At 44.4% G+C, this 17,519-nt stretch overlaps 1 long non-coding RNA gene across 1 annotated transcript in view; it reads left to right on the forward strand.

Annotated features, from left to right (window-relative positions):
• Positions 1-17,519, forward strand: part of LOC136792637 (uncharacterized) — a 216,772-nt gene that overhangs the window by 91,926 nt on the left and 107,327 nt on the right. Inside the window, exon 4 of the long non-coding RNA XR_010836710.1 lies at positions 5,186-5,240. This is a non-coding gene — a long non-coding RNA (uncharacterized lncRNA). The remainder of the gene's footprint in view (positions 1-5,185; positions 5,241-17,519) is intronic.

The raw sequence follows: 17,519 nt of genomic DNA on the forward strand, positions 1-17,519 counted from the left end.
GGAATTAAAAACTTAATAGACAATTTAAACAATAGGCTGGACACAAAGAGAGAATCAATGAACTTGAGGATAGTGCTGAAGAATTACCCTAAATGCAGCACAGAAAGACCAAAGTCAAAATACACAAGAGAAGTTCAGAGGCATAGTGGATGCACTGATAGAATTAATGGCTAAGAGCTTTCCAGAATTGAAGAAAGACATGTGTCCTCAGATTGAAAGTACCTACCAAATGCTAACGAAGCTAAATGGAAACAAATCTAAGGCTTGACATCAGAGTGTAAACATCGAATATCAGGAACAAAAAGAAAATTATGGAAATCACCAGGGAGAAAAGACAGATTATTGGCATAGGCGTGGCAATTAAGAGAGACTTCTCATCAACAATAGATGCCACTGGACTTCCCTGGTGGCGCAGTGGTTAAGAATCCGCCTGCCAATGCAGGGGACACAGGTTCGAGCCCTGGCCTGGGAAGATTCCACAAGCCATGGAATAACTAAGCCCATGTGCTACAACTACTGAGCCTGCGCTCTAGAGCCCTCGAGCCACAACTGCTGAGCCTGTGTGCCACAGCTGCTGAAGCCCACACACCTAGAGCCCATGTGCTGCAACAAGAGAAGCCACCGCTCATCACAACTAGAGAAAGCCAGCATGCAGCAATGAAGACCCAATGCAGCCAAAAATAAATAAATAAAAATGAAAAACCAACCAAACAGAAAACAGTAGATGCCAGAAAACAGTGGACTTCAAATACTGATGGAAATCATTTTCAACCTTGAATTTTATACCTACCTAGACTATCATTCAAGACTGAAGGCAAATCAGAGACATTTCAGACCCATAAAGACACAGACCTTCACTGTTAAAGGTATTATCAAGAAGAAAGGGAACCTGGAGGGAAGACATGAGATGGGGGGGGACAATAATACATACAGGAATTAATAGAATATGTCAGTAAATGTTATTAAAAATAGACTATAAAATAGATAACTAATATAAAACAGATAACTAACTAGGGGTATGGTTTTAGTTATGAAAACAACTTCTGAATAGATAAATATGCTAAGTTTATAGTTTGGTGTGTACACTATTTTAAAGTAATTACAAAAATAATATAACTATAATATCTAGTTTCCAAACTGTCCATGGGAGACAAAAGTTGGATGTATAGAAAATCATATTCAGTAGAAATAGGAAGAGGAAATAAAGTGGACAAAAGGGATGATAAAAGAAAACAGTGTGATATGTAGATATTAGTTCAAATATAAGAGTGATTACAGTTATGATTATAGCTACCCATTAGCAAAAGGCAGAAGCTATTGGAATGAATAAAACAAAAATCCAGCCATATGTTGCTCTTAGAAGTCATACATAAAACAAAATATTACACATATGTGGAGGATGAAGATAAGAACAAAGATAAACCAGGTAAATAATTACTAACCAAATTTAAAAGGTAGCTAGTATAGCAATATTAATATGAGGCATAATAGAATTTAAGAGAAAAAGCATTAACAGGAATAAAACAGCAGCAAAATATACAATCAGACAAGAAGCTATAACAATTGTGATCTTCGTAATATAGAGATTAGAGCTAAAAGACATGATTAGCATTTATAAAACTATGTCCATTGGCTTCATTTTTGTTCAGTTCAATAAATTGTATTAAATCTTAGCTAAGCACTCACCTGAAGTTTTGGCTAAACTTACCAGGAAATTCTTTTTCTTTTTTTACGGAGAGTGTTAAAATTTGGCTGATATGGTCCATCTTGGCTGAAAAATATAAATACGGTTGGAAAAGTTTAGTTAGGTAAATGAAATACAGAGCTAAATTTGTTATTTAGGATTTTTTTTGTACACCCTTAACCCCAAATGTTAGGATTTAAGAGGGCAACCAAGCTCTTCCATAAAATATCTGTTTGTTCTGGTGTCAGAAGCAGAAGGTTGTTCTGGATCATTTTTCTGACACGAGATCAACATTCCTTCTGTCATTGAATGTATGTGTGATGAAAGTACGTAAACCTCAGAAGTTCATTCAGTGTGACCCCTTGGTATTGTTATTAATGCCCATTAATAATTCACGCAGAGCTCCACGATTCTGGTCCTCCCTTCTGGGAGGCTGAGTTCTGAAAATCAGACAAGCTCTGGGTCAAGGACAGACATTCTGACGTAGGGGTGGAAATAGGAAACAGAATGAACCTTGAAGTACAGCACTCTCCCCTCAACCAGCTCCGTCCATGACCTCTTTTGCCTAAAAAGCACCTCACCAGGCTTACACACCAAACCCTGGAAACTCTTGTGGTTTTTGATGATTGTTGTGCATGAGTACTAGCAATGAGGTGTTCATAACCTTTTTGGGTAGGCATTTTCATTCATTAATTATAGAGGATAGATCATTTCACAATACATACAATTATTGAATCCTCATGTTGTATGCCTGAAGCAAATGTAATGTTCTATGTCAACTATATCTCAATAAAAATAAATAAAACTGGCATTGCACACACACACACAAATAGCTTTTTTTTTTTTTTTTTGCGGTACACGGGCCTCTCACTGCTGTGGCCTCTCCCGTTGCGGAGCACAGGCTCCGGACGCGCAGGCTCAGCGGCCATGGCTCACGGGCCCAGCCGCTCCGCGGCATGTGGGATCCTCCCCGACCGGGGCACGAACCCGTGTCCCCTGCATCGGCAGGCGGACTCTCAACCACTGCGCCACCAGGGAAACCCTCAAATAGCATTTTTTTAAAAAAAGAAAATAGTTGACACTAGGAAGTGACAACATCCTGCTCTGTAAAATTTCCCCCAAAGTAAATTATATATGATTTCCAGTGATATAGCATATTTCACATGAAATTCTTTGGGCTTCTTTGGAAAAGAGATATGCCCCCTGTACACTCACAGTAATTATTTTGGAATCTAGTCTTTGTTTTCAGATTCCTGGGGGATATTTTTCTTAAGATTAAAATAAAGAAGAAGAGGATCAGCTGATCAGAATGAAGAGGAACCCTTTGAGGGCCCCCATCTGTATCTCTCCACTCTGTAGGTTCAGGAATTAGGCAGGGGTGTGTGAGGAGGGGCGGGGCTTTGAGGATGGAGAGCAGGTGTGTAGGTGCATGCCTGCTCATGCACTTCTACCACTTGCAGTACACACACCAGAAGGAGATTGCTTTAAACAGATTGAATTGACTTGCAACAAGCTCTCCATTGTTTGAAGCCTGTTCCCCATTTTGCGGGTCACCAGACCCGGGCATTTTAGCACATCTTAGCTGGGCCCTGGGGGAACAAGGCACAGAAGAGTGTTCTAATGTGCTAATGGCATATCGGATGCCAAAGGATATGGCCCAAGCGGAGGAGAAATCTTCAGATGACTGACCTAAGTGTAGATGCCAGCACATTCCTTGTTCTGCCCTTATCAGAATAAAAATCTCATGCCTCGAAGGAGCTAGTGGACAACCTCCAAGGTCTTAACCATCTATAATTGTGCTGTTCTGGCACTCCTGGTACTCACATTAGCCCAGTGGGGGTAATGAAATTTGAGACATCTTTGCAACTATAATACTGTACAAGGGGATGCTTTATCAGCTGGCTGACTGGCCTGGTGTTTGTATTCCATGTATCTCTTTCTTTCCGTAATGCTTTAAGAATAATTCTTGGTGCCTCCTGTAACTTCTGTGAGTCTCAGCCTCATGTTTCTGAAAGAAAAAAAAAAATACACAAAACCCCCGCCTTCCTCTGCAGTCTGCAGACCTGCTCTTTGGTTATCCACAAGGGGACAGCCTTAGAATCAGGGGTGCCCCGGAGCTGACTTATACTGGCTCCAAGAGCAGATTTGGCCCGTCTCTTTCCAGTTCTGCATTCACTGATGTCATGTTGGCAGTTGGAGATCCACCATGACAGGAGTACTTAAGCCACGGAAACTGGCACACGCTACAGACCAGGGCCTTTTTTCCTGAAGCCAGTTGTTAAAGCTCTACCAGCATTACACTGCTTGGGATCCTCTTAGACGGCGGTTCATTTCCCCTAAGACCACCTTGCAAAGCTGGAGACGGTCCTCTCCGAGATTGCTCTGCTTGGAAGTTTGACTGGAAAGTCATGACAGCAGTTGCACCCCACGGCTCATAGGCATTTGTGTTTCTGTTCACATGAGACTGAGTAGGAAGCTTTTTCTTCCAAGGTTAATAGGAATACAGTTATGCCTAGCTAACAGAATATATCCTTTTAAAAATCCCAACAAAAATGTGTCCTTTGGCTGAAGTTCTTGATTCTCTCCTATTATTTATTGGCTCCTCACTGTAATTTAATAATAATTATAAATATAATTATATATAATAACTTATATTATAAATAAAAATAATACATTATAGTAATTCTTGCCAAACATGCTTTTCCTGTCAGTCAAGGAATGAAACATTGAATGAGTATTTATCATATGTAAGACACAGTGATAGGCAGTATATGCTAGATAGAGATGGATTGTGTAGCCTCAGTTATCATCTTCAGAAAGTATATAATTTAGAGCAAGGCAAGACACGCACACATGAAAAGTTATGTGAGAGAATTTCTAGAACACGTATAATTTGAATGTATCCAGTCACCTTAAGGTCAGTCTCAGTATGTTGTTACATCAAAACACCCCCCCCCCCACACACACACACATGACCCTGTTGAAGATTCTTTATAAAGGTTTCTGAAGGGTGGACACCAGAAGACAAAGGCGGGAATTGCATCTTACATTATAAAGCAAAACTTTCTGAAAAGGCAAAACTTTCTGAGAATCCTCTGTCTCTTCCTCCCCTTCCTTCTTGGCCTTTCTTTATCCTCCTCTCTCAGGCCACATGTGGGTCATACGCTCCCATCTCTCCAGATATTCTTGAGAGTTTGGCAAAACAAGGATCCTTGGGGGAACCCCCTGTCCTTAGAAGGGAAAGGAGAAAGAGGGTGTAAGTCCATATGATTTCATGGGCTTCTGCCGCAACTAAAAGACAACAATTCAACGTGTCATAAGGAATATTTGAAGTCAGAGGTCACGAGTTGGGAGTTTTAAATTCAGAGGGAGAAGAAAAGAGGAAAAGGCCATTTTGGGGGGTGGGAAAGCTTTAAGGAGAGACTGGTAGGTGAGTAGAAGGTCTCAAAATAAAGAGAAGAGAAAAGGAGTGATCCCTGCTTTTACCCTCTGTGTTACCAGGTGAGTCACTGAGGCCCCTCGGGGAGGATGCAGTCAACATTCCACAGGTGTGCAGGTAAGCATCTCTTGCTTTTGTCTTATCACTTGCTTCCACTTCCTCAAAGTGACCCCGAATCTACCAGCCTTTTGCCCTCTCCCCAAAGAGGAGAAGTTGCTTGTGCTTCACATAGACTGAGTGAAGGACGGACAGATTTCAGGACATCTCCAGGTTGGTACAGAAGTAGGCTCATACCTCAGATCTTTGGCCTAACCAGGGCTCCTACTGCTAACGTACTGAGTGGGAAAGTTTTTCCAAATAACTTTACGATAACAGCAAGAGATAAGCATGGGTCTCCCTTGCTGTGCACAGTTCTCTACACATGAACCTCAGTAACTGGCCGGACAGTAGCACTGCCAGGCTGCTCAGGTCACAAAACATTGGCTACCAAATTCAGCGGCTTTTTTTTTTTTTTTTTTTTTCTGTTTTGGACCAATCAACCAGAAAATGTTTCTAGACCAGTTTTTCCTCTTCTTGTCAATGCAGACTCCAGTGACTTTGGGGGTAAAGGGGCAACTTGGCAGTGAACTCTATTGTCAGAAACTTTGCAAAGTTCCTGGCTTGAGTATTTTCAGCCTCCTCCCTCCAGCCCGGTTGGTAGGTTCTGAGATCTCACTGCACTGTTATGAGTCATTTTCAAGACCCAAAGTTACCTCGGTGATTCTCACACCTTCCCTTGTCTTTGTGATGACAGAGCTGTGAGCCTGGGACATGGGGAGTCTAAGGCATTATGAAATCTCTGTATGAAGTCATTAAATCCACAGCAACCTGATTTCCTTCATTTTCCGGCCTGAATATCTGTAACAATCTAAATAGCTTCTTTCCTGCTAACGATCACCTGAGAAGCACCCTCGCTCTCTGACAGCATCAGAGGCACTTGAATCATTCAAATCTCGCCGGGGCGCCAGAGATCACTGACTCATCTGGATTCTGGATGGTCTTTCCATCAGAAGCAGCAGCTCCTTCTGGCCACATGACCTTGACTGAGTCGTTTAACACCCTCCTGAACCTGAGTTTTATCATCTCCTAATTGAGCTAAGGTCACATGTCATGTCTTCCCAGGCACTTCTGAACATCCAGATTAGCTAATACCTAAGACATCACTTGGAAGCTAGAAAGCTCCCTACAGTGTATTAATAACTTTGATCCCCTTGGCTGATGTGAAAGGAAGACCACAGTGAAATGCATGCTGGGCCCGAGACCTGGACTTCAAGGTCAATTCTCAGATATCTTCTGTAACATTTTTAGGATGGGTAACCTGCAAAAGCATTAGGTGTTTTCTTAAGAAGGTTTCTTTTTCTCCTAGCTTCTGTTATGTTGCCCCCAAATTCAAGTAGTATTGTCAACATGGCATATTATTATGCTTTCTGTGACACAGATAAATTTGGGGGAAAAAACAGGGATAAACCATTCCCCATATCCACTAGTATTTTTACAGAAAATAATATGCAGCCCCATTGAAGCCATGACTCACATGATCTAAAAATGATACTACACGAGAGAGGCTACCCCAAAAAAGGACCACGCCATGAGAATAGACACATTGTAAAATAACTCAAGACGAGGCCTGTGGCAACTCTTCTGAAATTTCTCTTTCTCTCAACCATCAGTAAGTTCTTCTCAGTTCCCACCTGGGTGCCTCTTCTCTGTCTGCCCCCCTTTCTCCTTAATTCTGCATCACACAAGGTTCAGCACGGAGCTGGCAAAAGCAGACTCTCTTTGGAGGGCAGATGGAGAGGGTGAACCTGGTAGGAACGCCAGAACTTTCCTGCAGGGCTGAGGGGGATGCTGGGGACCCCCATACACTCAGAATTTTGACTCATCACTGGTATAATGATGCAGCAAGAATTCTGGCTTGAATCATTTCAGGATTTAGACATGTCAGGGACTGGGGTCCGGAGCAGGGCAGAGCCGCTAATGGTCTCTGTAGGAGGGACCAAGGAGAACTCTGGAAAAGAAGGCAGAGGCCGAGGGAAGACATAGCTGAGCCGGACACATCAACTGAGGTCGCAGGTGGGCTTTGGAGGGGGAGGTGATTCTAAATAGGGCAGGATATCTGCCTCTGCACGGTCGCCCCCAGGCGCATAACTGATGGCCTTAGGGTCAGTGATGATGGGGGCGGCAGTTGGAGAGGAGGAGAAGGCCCAGAGGACCCCGCGGAACTCACTGGAAACGTCCAGGTCACGGGAGGGGTTGAGGTCCTCAGTGGTTCCCTGTGTCTGTGCCTTCCCATTCGTATCTTTTTTATGAGCATTTCTATAACCCGTACCATTGCTGCGAGCGCTCCCATGCCCCACCCCACCATGCTCCGTTCTTCTCTCGGGCCCACCCTGGGTTCATGACACGTGGTTTATCAGCATGTTAGAGTTTCAGTTCTTAAAACAACTAGATAATTCTTTCAAAGGAAACAGCAGTTAGAGACCACGTGAGACCGTTATGTCAGCAGATCCAACCCAGACGCACAATCTGGCTGAAGTTCTGCTCTTTGTTGCGTGTGGCCTGTGTGTCCTCCTTAGATACAGACGATCCAGAAGGTGCCTTTCAGCTCTCAGGGTCCACCTTCCTGTGTCAGCTGCCTGGCAGGTGCTGATTAGGTTCAGGGCAGAAGGTGGTTGGCATATTGAGTAAACAAAGATGAATAAAGATCCGGTGAGGAGGCGCGTGGATTCAGGAGCCATCCACGAATGTGGAGGGACGTTGGCTTGGAAGTTGCATGAGGCTGGCTGGAATCGGGGAGGAACGTCCTGGGCTGAGGGACAGAGGTCCCAGTGTTAGGGACAGACGGCTGGGTTAAGGTATTGGGAGGGGTCTCTGGATTTTATAAGGAAACTGGGGAAGTGCTTAGCAGAATTCGGTGTGGTGGGCACACCCTGTTGGGGCATCACAGCTTGTCCCTGGCACTTACTCCCCAAGTCCTATCTATACCCACTGACTTGGATCTTGAGGTGCTGGGGAGCGGAGGGCGGGTACCTGCGTGTCCCATGTGTGTTTCCAATTAGAACAGCGTTACTAACTAACGTTCAATTAAGAACATTTGGAAAACAGAGACAAGTGTGTAGAAAAAAATGTAAATAACCCATGAAACCATTACGTATAGATAAAACTTATTAACATTTTGTGGGATTCCCTTCCTGTCTTTTCCTATACAGATCTAAAATATTACTAAATTGCTATATATAATTTTGTCTCCTACTTTTTTCTTCCCTTAATATTATATGACAGAAAACATATACGGCTACATAGCTTTTTTTTTTTTTTCACGTCGATTCATCATAATGAACTTGAACGTTCTTGCTCTATTGTACATTTAGGTTACTACCAGTATTTTTCTTTTATAAATAATTTTTAAAAGAGGCCAGTTTACAAGAATCTTCTGAGGCACTTGAGCAGTTGGGCCATTAAGTTAGGGACAATGAAGTGCCATGGAAATGTCTTCAGCAGGAGAGGAACGTGATCAAAATCTGTATCAATCTTCCTCTTGGGAAGAAGGCGGAGAAGTAACTGTGGTGAGAAAAACAGTCGTTTCAGTAGGGAAATGCAGCCAGGGTGGAGGGGCTAGTTCCTAGGTTGCTCAGGGGGCAAAATGGACAGGATTCGGTCACTGGGGAAAGCAGGTGGACACAGAGTCAGGGGGCTCCTGAGTTTGCCTGACGTGTCCACCTAACCGGGTGGGTGGTGGTGCCAGCCAGGCTGAGGAGCCGGCTCGGGGCCGGCAGAGTGCAGGGGCTGCGTGCATCACGCATGTTCAAGATGCCAAACCTGGGGCTTCCCCGGTGGCGCAGTGGTTGAGAGTCCGCCTGCCAGTGCAGGGAGCACGGGTTCGTGCCCCGGTCCGGGAGGATCCCGTGTGCCGCGGAGCGGCTGGGCCCGTGGGCTGTGGCCGCTGGGCCTGCGCGTCCAGAGCCTGTGCTCCGCAACGGGAGAGGCCACAACAGTGAGAGGCCCGCGTACCGCAAAAAAAACCAAAAACAAACCAAAAACAAAACAAAACAAAAAAGATGCCAAACCTGGAGAGAAATACAAATGGGGGCAAAGGGAGCTTCTCCGTCTGTAGGAGGAACTACAGGCTGAGGACAACAGATTCGGGGCTCACTGATCTACAGTGAGATGGAGGGAGGAGCAGGCCAGGTAGTTAGCGACCCAGGACCCCGACCTAGAGAGGCTAAATATCGCCAACGAGATCAAGAACAATGATGTTTGCAAGCCCTCTTCTCAGGAAGGAATCTTGGGATAAGTCAGCTGGGATGAGGAAGTAAAGTCCTCAAAGACTAACAGATAATTAAAAATCTGCTTTCTGGGGCTTCCCTGGTGGCGCAGTGGTTGAGAGTCCGCCTGCCGATGCAGGGGACACGGGTTCGTGCCCCGGTCCGGGAAGATCCCACATGTCGCGGAGCGGCTGGGCCCGTGAGCCATGGCTGCTGGGCCTGCGCGTCCGGAGCCTGTGCTCCGCGACGGGAGAGGCCACAACAGTGAGAGGCCCGCGTACCGCAAAAACAAAAACAAAACAAAACAAAAAATCTGCTTTCTGAAGAGAATGTCTGCTCGACTGGAGGGACTTTGGTTCTTCTGTGTGGGGCATGAAAAGCTTGCCTTTAAATAAATGTTGAGCAATTCTTTAGAGAATACTTTGTCTGAAGGGGCAGCCTGGCTGATGGAGCACAGACGGGGCAGGCTTAGGGGTTCAGGGGCCACTGAATCTCTAACGCCGCCGGCCTACGCCCCTGCTGCCTGGACCCACGACTGAGGCGCGGTCAGCCCTTCAAAGGTGAACTTGGGTGCCCTTGGCTTTAATGCAGCACGGGGGAAGCGGCCCGCAGACTGCCATGTGGTTCTTGAAGCTGGGACTCAGAGGCTCGGCTCATGAGCTCATGGTGGGAGGGTAAGAAGACGGTGATGGATGCCAGTGGCACGGCCACCAAAAGTCCTGGGACGCTTGATCACGGTGGAGGCATCCGAGCCATCTCTGTTCACTGAGTCATTTAGAAACTTCTACCTGAGCCCCAGTCCTGCACATTCACTGTTGCTGCTGCTGAGCTTGATGGGGTTTAATCTGGGAAAGGAACCTGAAGTCCATGCTGGGAAGAACATCAGAGGAGGAGCTGTGGAATAAACCCACGCAGGTCACCTCCAGCACCTGGTCACCTGGAAACGGACGTGTCACCCACCGGGCCCAGCACCGGGCCTGGCCCATCCTGAGTACTCAACCAGTATTTGTGGAAGAATGGCCTGGACCCGGGTATCTCTCCTGAAACCAGACACTGTATTATTCAGTGGATGTGCTTTTGGTCCCCTAACGGTGTGAGATTTGGGCTGCACCTCCTTCCCTCCTCAGGCGACTTTGCTGGGTGAGGCTGGGAGTGCCCAGTGACGACGTGTCTCCTAGAGGTCCCTCTGGGCAAGGCTGACTGGCCCCAGCAGCGTTTGTCAGTCTCGAGCTGGGCCAGATCATCAGAAAAAAACATGAAGTGCGGGGATGGGTGGGAAGGTGGCAAATTTGGGTATCTTCTCAGAGTTTTTTCTCACAGCTCTTTGTTGCGGTGCTTCTAACGTAGTGGTTTGCAGAGTGGCCCATGTGCTCAGAACACCTGGGTGCAGATCTCCCTTGCTACCTGTGTGACCTTGAGCGGGTGAAATAACCTTCCCCTGCCAGTTTCCCATCTGCAAGATGAAGATCATAAAAGAGCTGCTGTGAGAATTAAGGAAGTTGATGAGTGAAAAGTGCTGCTCTATTACTATTGTCATTGTTGTTATTGTAAGCAGCAGCAGCAGTGGCTAATGCTCCTTCCTAAGAGCCTCCAAGAGAGGGCAGATGGTCCTGCAAACTCCAGGGGGTCACCCCTGTGGTCTCCGGCTCTGGGCATCCACACAGCCGGACCTTTCACCAGAGCTGCGCCTGCAGGCCCGAGGCAGGCGGTGGCTGGGTTCCACGCATAGGCTTTGGAACAAAAGTCTTCGCTAATTTTGTTTTCCTGAAGGGACGGACCGTCTGCTGGGTTGCCCTCACCGGGGTGCAGTGATGAAGCTGGGCTCTGAGAAGGAGCTGGCGGCTGAGCCCAGGAGTCCAGTGAAGGAGCTCGGCCAGCTTTCCGCCTGCAGGAGAAGGGAAGCGGGGAGAGGGGAGTGGGGGAGGGGAGGGCTGGGTTCCCTCCACCTTTGCACCTGTGGCCTGAGCTTCCAGGACCCTCACCCGGTCGGCCGGCGCACTCCAGTCCTGTCTTGCCGTGGACGTTGGGGCCACGTAACTTTAAACAAGCGTTTCATCAGGGACAAAGTGACTTTCTCCTTTTTTTTTTTTTTCCACCTGTTCTTCCCTCCCATCCTGGGAGCTCGGGGGTGGGCTGAACACAGAGAAAAGAGTATTGTTCTTAAACCTGCCTCACAGCTCAAGGGCCTTGAGGGAACAGAATGGAATGGAAAACAGGAATTATTGCCTCTTTTGTTTTCTCTTTAAAAATGTAAAAAGGAACCCTGAAACGTGGTCTGGACAACACCGCAGGACTTCTTCCTTTTGTCATGGAAATATTTTGCATAAAAGACTGTTTTCTGGATTGGTACCTTCAGGCTGCCCATCTCCAGCAGCAGAGAACTGCCGTCATTCCTGGAAATAAGATCAGGCCCCGGGGGGTTAATCTGCCTGATTTTGCTCTTCCCAGGGTGACTGTGTAAAATTCTTGGCTCTGTGGCCAAGTTGATGGCCCAGGACAATGCTGCCCAGTAGAACGTTCTGCAGCTCTGCAAGTGTTCTGAGATCCATGCTGAACCCACCGTGGCCGCCAGCCCTGTGGCTACGGAGACTGAGGAACTGAGTTGTTGTTTTGAGGCGTAACTGACATACTACATTATAGTAGTTTCAGGTGTCAGGAGCTGCGTTCTTTACTCTGAATTTAACTAGTTAAATTTAAACAGCCACACGTGGTCCGTGCTGTGGTCCTGGATGGCGCCGCGGAACATCGTCATAGTGAGCTGCAAGCAGCATCCACCAGCATCACCCTCATAAGAGGGGAAGGGGAAAGAGGCCAAAGGTCTAGACGCTGAGGACCAATTCTCTCGTCCACAGCAGCGGTTCACGTGGCAACTGTGGTTTCTGGATATTCGGGATGACCCTTTATTGCTTCCTCTTTCTGCTGTGGGAGTAGCCATCTACTTTCTTAAAGAGGAATGAAGTCAAGACGGTGTTAAAACACAAAGGTGAGTGATCTCCTAGAGTAGGTAATAGTTCTACTTAGAAGCTCTTCCTTGAGCTCCCAAATCACAGGGTGGCATCAGTCATTTCTTCCAGAATTCTGAAGACGCCCGTGCGGCCCGTTCAGACCCCAGTGAGCAAAAGCCCTGGAGTGTGTTGGGTGGGCACGGGAAGCTGTGGTCCAGGCTCAGTGTAACCCAGAAGGCGGCACGTCGAGGCCAGCCTGGGGTTCTGGGGCCAGTATCCCAGTCCGGGTCCTGAATCAAAAGACCAAAGAAGAAGGGCAGCCTTGAGGAGAGAAGAGAGGACGGCAGAGGAAAATGAGCCCTAGGGAAACCAGGATCTGGAGACCTGAGCGGATGGCAAGGGCAGGGTGTCACCTGCAGCAGTGGCAGCTCTAAGGTTCAAGGTGGCGGCGGGTCCTTGTGACCCTTGTGATGCAAGGTTGGAGGGTTAAGTAAATGCAGGGCCCATCAGAGAGCCTCTGACACCGCAGGCAGGCACGGGGCCCACCCAGAGAGTGAGGACAGAACACAGGATGGGCTTGGACCAGGGCCGCAGCAGCCCTCATCCTGCGTGGGCGGCCTTGGGGTCAGGAGTCTCACTGGATGTCTGCATTGTCAGGACTGTGAGGCAGGTGGTATTCTGCCCATTTCACCAACGGATAAGCTGAGACTTGGGGGTGCTGAGGTTCGATGTTCTCCTGGCTCCTGCCTGACTTGCCTGCTACTCCTTCTCAGGCTTCCTAATGAACTCGTTCCTCTCTGCCAGGTCTGGGAATGGGGGAGCCCCTTCAGGCCTGCTCCTAAGCCCCTTCGCTTCCCATTTTCCACTCTCCCCACACGGTTTCAACTGCTCGCTGGGAACTCCCCCACTTCTGGTGCAGCCTGCATCTCTCCCAGTCAAGGAGAAGCACACTTACCCCAGGGAGTGGACCTGGAAGGGATAGAGAGATATTAACAGAAACAGTCCTAATTTACCGATGAGAGAAGCAAAACAAAATGATTCCAAGAGAGGCTTTTCCTTTGACCAATAAAATAGATAAACTACAAACTGGCTCAAAAAAGAAAATGGGAGAAAACACAAAATTATAAATGAGGAAATACTGTAAGAGACCACTTTGCTCAAAGCTATGTTGACCCCTCTGAAAAACCTAAATGAAAAATACAATTTTCTAGGAAAATATTTATTACCAAAGTTCACACCACAAGAGAATCTGTAACTAGGGTGACCAGACTTAGAAAATAGAAAGATAGCACCCCCAGTTAAATTTGAATTTCAGATAAATAAGAATTTTTTAACATGTCTCGTGTAAGACATAGTCATCCTAAAAAATTATTGTTTTTTTACTGAAATTCAAATTTAACTGGAGGTACTGCATTTTATCTGGTAGTTCTACTTAAATAGATAAATTACTAGGGAAAAACATGAGGAACTTGTCAAAGGCCAAAAAAGCATCAAGATAAAATAGTTTCAGGTGAATTCTATGAAATAAATTCAAGGGATAATTTAAACTCTATTTAAATGATTCCAAACTCTATTTAAATGATTCCAAACTCTATTTAAACTCTATTTAAATGATTACAAACTCTAAAAAAAAGAGTAAAATTTCCTAAATTATTTTTATAAAGTTGCAACACACTGAAACCAAACCTGACAATGATAGTAAAAAGAAAAAAAAAAAATGTGGGCAAATCTGTTATGAATATCCATGATAAAATTTCAACTGTGATAATAATACAGAATGATATTTTTCCTTAAAGTTGACAGACTCTTAAAGAAAAAGGTAACTGAAAAAAATTATTGAAAGTGATTTTACCAAGTTTTCTACATTCTTCCTCAGTCTTTTTTTTTTTTTAACATCTTTATTGGAGTATAACTGTTTTACAATAGTGTGTTAGTTTCTCCTTTAAAACAAAGTGAATCAGTTATACATATACATATGTTCCCATATCTCTTCCCTCTTGCGTCACCCTCCCACCCCTCTAGGTGGTCACAAAGCACCGAGCTGACCTCCCTGTGCTATGCGGCAGCTTCCCACTAGCTATCTAATTTACATTTGGTAGTGTGTATATGTCCCTGCCACTCTCTCACTTCGTCACAGCTTACCCTTCCCCCTCCCCATATCCTCAAGTCCATGCTCTAGTAGGTCGGTGTTTTATTCCCATCTTACCACTAATCTCTTCATGACATTTTTTTCTTAGATTCCATATATATGTGTTAGCATATGGTATTTGTTTTTCTCCTTCTGACTTACGTCACTCTGTATGACAGACTCCAGGTCTATCCACCTCATTACAAATAACTCAGTTTCATTTCTTTTTATGGCTGAGTAATATTCCATTGTATATATGTGCCACATCTTCCTTATCCATTCATCTGTTGATGGACACTTAGGTTGCTTCCATGTCCTGGCTATCGTAAATAGAACTGCAATAAACATTTTGGTACATGACTCTTTTTGAATTATGGCTTTCTCAGGGTATATGCCTAGTAGTGGGATTGCGGGGTCATATGGTAGTTCTATTTGTAGTTTTTTAAGGAACCTCCATACTGTTCTCCATAGTGGCTGTATCAACTTACATTCCCACCAGCAGTGCAAGAGTGTTCGCTTTTCTCCACACCCTCTCCAGCATTTATTGTTTCTAGAGTTTTTGATGATGGCCAATCTGACTGGTGTGAGATGATATCTCATTGTAGTTTTGATTTGCATTTCTCTAATGATTAATGATGTTGAGCATTCTTTCATGTGTTTGTTAGCAATCTGTATATCTTCTTTGGAGAAATGTCTATTTAGTTCTTCTGCCCATTTTTGGATTGGGTTGTTTGTTCTTTTGTTATTGAGCTGCATGAGTTGCTTATAAATTTTGGATATCAATCCTTTGTCAGTTGCTTCATTTGCAAATATTTTCTCCCATTCTGAGGGTTGTCTTTTGGTCTTGTTTATGGTATCCTTTGCTGTGCAAAAGCTTTTAAGTTTCATTAGATCCCATTTGTTTATTTTTGTTTTGATTTCCATTTCTCTAGGAGATGGGTCAAAAAGGATCTTGCTGTGATTGATGTCATAGAGTGTTCTGCCTATGTTTTCCTCTAAGAGTTTGATAGTGTCTGGCCTTACATTTAGGTCTTTAACCCATTTTGAGTTTATTTTTGTGTATGGTGTTAGGGAGTGTTCTAATTTCATACTTCTACAGGTAGCTGTCCAGTTTTCCCAGCACCACTTATGGAAGAGGCTGTCTTTTCTCCAATGTATATCCTTCCCTCCTTTATCAAAGATAAGGTGACCATATGTGTGTGGGTTTATCTCTGGGCTTTCTATCCTGTTCCATTGATCTATATGTCTGTTTTTGTGCCAGTACTATACTGTCTTGATTACTGTAGCCTTGTAGTAGAGTCTGAAGTCAGGGAGCCTGATTCCTCCAGCTCCATTTTTCGTTCTCAACATTGCTTTGGCTATTCGGGGTCTTTTGTGTTTCCATACAAATTGTGAAATTCTTTGTTCTAGTTCTGTAAAAAATGCCAGTGGTAATTTGATAGGGATTGCATTGAATCTGTAGATTGCTTTGGGTGATAGAGTCATTTTCACAATGTTGATTCTTCCAATCCAAGAACATGGTATATTTCTCCACCTATTTGTATCATCTTTAATTTCTTTCATCAGTGTCTTATAATTTTCTGCATATAAGTCTTTTGTCTCCTTAGGTAGGTTTATTCCTAGATATTTTTTTTCTCAGTCTTAACATGCCTATATATAGTGTATATAATTCTTAGCTATAAGTTGTTATAATAATAGATCATCATATATAGATTATTATTATTATTATAGTTTATTATTATAATAATAGATGTTACTTTCTGGAATCATCTCAAATTAAACTTGTTTTGAAAGTACTGATCAATACAATTAGATACGAGAAAAATATGAGGCATCAATATTTCAGCTGAGGATACAACATTATTACTATTTTCAGACAATGTGTTTACACAGAAAATGCAAAAGGATCAATTGGGGGAAATTCTATTAGCAATTCTAAAAGGATCAATTGGGGGAAATTCTATTAGCATCAATATTTCAACTGAGGATACAACATTATTACTATTTTCAGACAATGTGTTTACACAGAAAATGCAAAAGGATCAATTGGGGGAAATTCTATTAGCAACAGATGATAATTCGGTTAGGTGGATTGGTTTCAAAATTAATATCCACATTCAGTAGCATTTCAATAAACAGCGGTATTTATTTATTTATTTATTTATTTATTTTTGCGGTACGCGGGCCTCTCACTGTTGTGGCCTCTCCCGTTGAGGAGCACAGGCTCCGGACGCACAGGCTCAGTGGCCATGGCTCACGGGCCCAGCCGCGCCGCGGCACGTGGGATCCTCCCGGACCGGGGCATGCACCCGTGTGCCCTGCATCGGCATGCGGACTCTCAACCACTGCACCACCAGGGAAGCCCACAAGCAGTATTTAGTAATGAAATATAATGAGGCAAACTATCTCATTTATAAGAGTGTAAAAAAAAAGAACACCTAGGTATAAACTTAATAAGAAATGTGTAGGTTACAACTGTAATACTTTCTTGAAGGACATAAAAATATAATTGAATAAATAAAAAGATCTATTGTATTCTTAATAGTGTAAACACATCAGTTTACCCTAAATCAATCCATAAATCCAGTGCAATCCTCATCAAAATACCAGCAGTGACTTTTATAATTTGGCAACCTGTTATTAAAGTTATCTGGAAATGTAAACTTGTGGAAACTATATAGATTCTCGTATCTGCAACAAGAGTTTTAGGGAAGAAGCTGTTAATAATGTTTAACTCCAGACAGTGGAAGTGAGGGGTAACGAGTTGATCCAGAGTCTTAGTTTTTATTTCATAACCATCTATACTATTGAACTTTTCAGTATGTGCACATATTATTGACATGATTAATATGGTAGTTGTTTATTTTAAAAGAACATTTCCCATGAGGTAGAGCGGTGATGCTAACCCCTGCTGCTCAGCAGAATCACAGAGGGAGCTTTAACACAATGCCAAGGCTCAGACCTCACCTCCGGATTTGGATTCAGTTGGTCTGGAATAGAGCCCAGACATCTGATTGTT

The sequence above is a fragment of the Kogia breviceps genome, chromosome 15 (genome assembly GCF_026419965.1).
Source record: "Kogia breviceps isolate mKogBre1 chromosome 15, mKogBre1 haplotype 1, whole genome shotgun sequence".
Classification (NCBI taxonomy): domain Eukaryota; kingdom Metazoa; phylum Chordata; class Mammalia; order Artiodactyla; family Physeteridae; genus Kogia; species Kogia breviceps.